A 2,235-nucleotide genomic window follows, 5' to 3' on the forward strand; every position below is an offset into this window, starting at 1 on the left:
TTTTAACTCTCTGAGAGGCTCTAAGCTATTTGAATATCTTAAGCTTCCCGTGCCTCTGGAGGCTAGGAGACTGTAAACAATCGTATGCATAGCTGCAGGAGTCCGGGTAAACTTGTCAGGCGAGTTAGAGAGCCATCTGAGGGGTTTGGATTTAAACACTCCTAATTGCCCAGGAACTTTATTAATTGGAGCTGTAAGTTAACTCTTTGACAGAGAGAGAGCGAGATGGTGGTAGGGGACAGCCCCCAGTAAAGTCAGAGGTGAGAGCACAAAGCAATAAAGTAGGCAGACTCTGGTTTTTTGGGGGAAAATGCTCGAGAATATCCGGGGGGACTCCTGAGGCTCGATCCCGCCTTTGCGTATGCCGAGCCTCCTTCCTCATGACCTTTGTCATGAGCAGAATGCCTCACCGGCTCCCCGCATATAGTTGTGATTCACAGTTTAGAAATTTGTTTAGCTGCCATCACCACTGTCAAGTCTGCTTCAAGATACCCATGAAATTGGTCAATAAACATTGGATTGTTGAGTCCAGGCACCAAAACTTATCTGAACTCTGATATCCAAGAAAACAACAGGAATAAGCAGCCTTACTTATTCTTTCCAAATTCTGTGTAAGGTTTTTGGGGAAGCTAATTTTCATATAGAACCCTAACTTCAAAGGAGTTTAGAAATGCAGTTTTGAGCATGCCACAGTCTCCAAAGAAAAATGTAGAATGAAGGTTGGAAGAGCCAGTCCAAAGTATCTGCCATAGCTCCCGAGTAATTCTATAAACAACTGATACTATTACACCAAATATCCCACTAATGAAATTTCCAAACTGCTTGTTGTAAGGATATGGTTTCTAACAAGAAAAGTAGTAATAGCAAACTTTTAAATGCTTACCATGGGCTAGTTGCAAACACTTTACATCATTTTTTTTACTTTGATTATGATCCTATGAGCTAGGTATAATTGTTATCCCCTTTTTGCAAATGAGAAAATGGAGTCTTGGAGTAGTTAAGTAGTTTGCCTAAGGTTGCATAAGTGGTAAGTGGTAGAGGTGGGATTCAAGTTCAGGTGTGTCTTCTAGTGCTTTTAATCGTATGGTTGAAAGAAGTTAATAAAGGGGTAGAGAGATGAAACAAACTTTGGAGAGATTCTAAGTCCTTCACCAAACATGAAATGCTAGAAAAAGTTAAGTTTAAAGGACAATGGAATGAAAGTCCCTCTGGAGAGTATAACTTGTTTATAGATTTAATAAAACTTTAAACATATGCTGAAGTCTTTTTTCTGTCCAGAACTCTGCTGCACTCAGGAAGTTGAGTAAGACTTCATTCCTGTCATCAGATAGAAACATAGTCAGCCATAATATGATAAATACAATCTTTTCCTGGTGAGCGGTTTGATTATATTCCTACTATCAGTTCAGTGCAGTCACTCAGTCATGTCTGATTCTTTGCGACCCCATGGATTCAGCACACCAGGCCTCCCTGTCCATCACCAACTCCCAGAATTAACTCAAACTCATGTCCATTGAGTTGGTGATGCCATCCAACCATCTCATCCTCTGTCATCCCATTCTCCTCCCACCTTCAATCTTTCCCAGCATCAGGGTCTTTTCAAATGAGTCAGTTCTTTATATCAGGTGGCCAAAGTATTCAAGTTTCAGCTTCAACATTAGTCCTTCCAATGAACAGTCAGGACTGCTCTCCTTTAGGATGGACCGGTTGGATCTCCTTGCAGACCAAGGGACTTTCAGGGGTCTTCTCCAACACCACAGTTCAAAAGCATCAATTCTTCGGTGCTCAGTTTTCTTTCTAGTCCAACTCTCACATCCATACATGACCACTGGAAAAACCATAGCCTTGACCGGATGGACCTTTGTTGGAAAAGTAACATCTCTGCTTCTTAATATGTTGTCTAAGTTGGTCATAACTTCTTCCAAGGAGTAAGCGTCTTTTAATTTCATGGCTGCAGTCACCACCTGCAGTGATTTTGGAGCCCCCCCAAATAAAGTCAGTCACTGTTTCCACTGTTTCCCCATCTATTTCCCATGAAGTGGTGGGACCAGATACCATGATCTTCATTTTCTGAATGTTGGGCTCCGCCAAGCCAACTTTTTCACTCTCCTCTCACTCTCATCAAGAGGCTCTTTAGTCCCTCTTTGCTTTCTGCCATAAGGGTGGTGTCATCTGCATATCTGAGGTTATTGATATTTCACCTGGCAATCTTGATTCCAGCTTGTGCTTCTTCCA

This window comes from Bison bison, unplaced genomic scaffold, assembly GCF_000754665.1.
Source record: "Bison bison bison isolate TAMUID 2011002044 unplaced genomic scaffold, Bison_UMD1.0 scf7180017864519, whole genome shotgun sequence".
NCBI classification, from domain to species: Eukaryota; Metazoa; Chordata; class Mammalia; order Artiodactyla; family Bovidae; genus Bison; species Bison bison.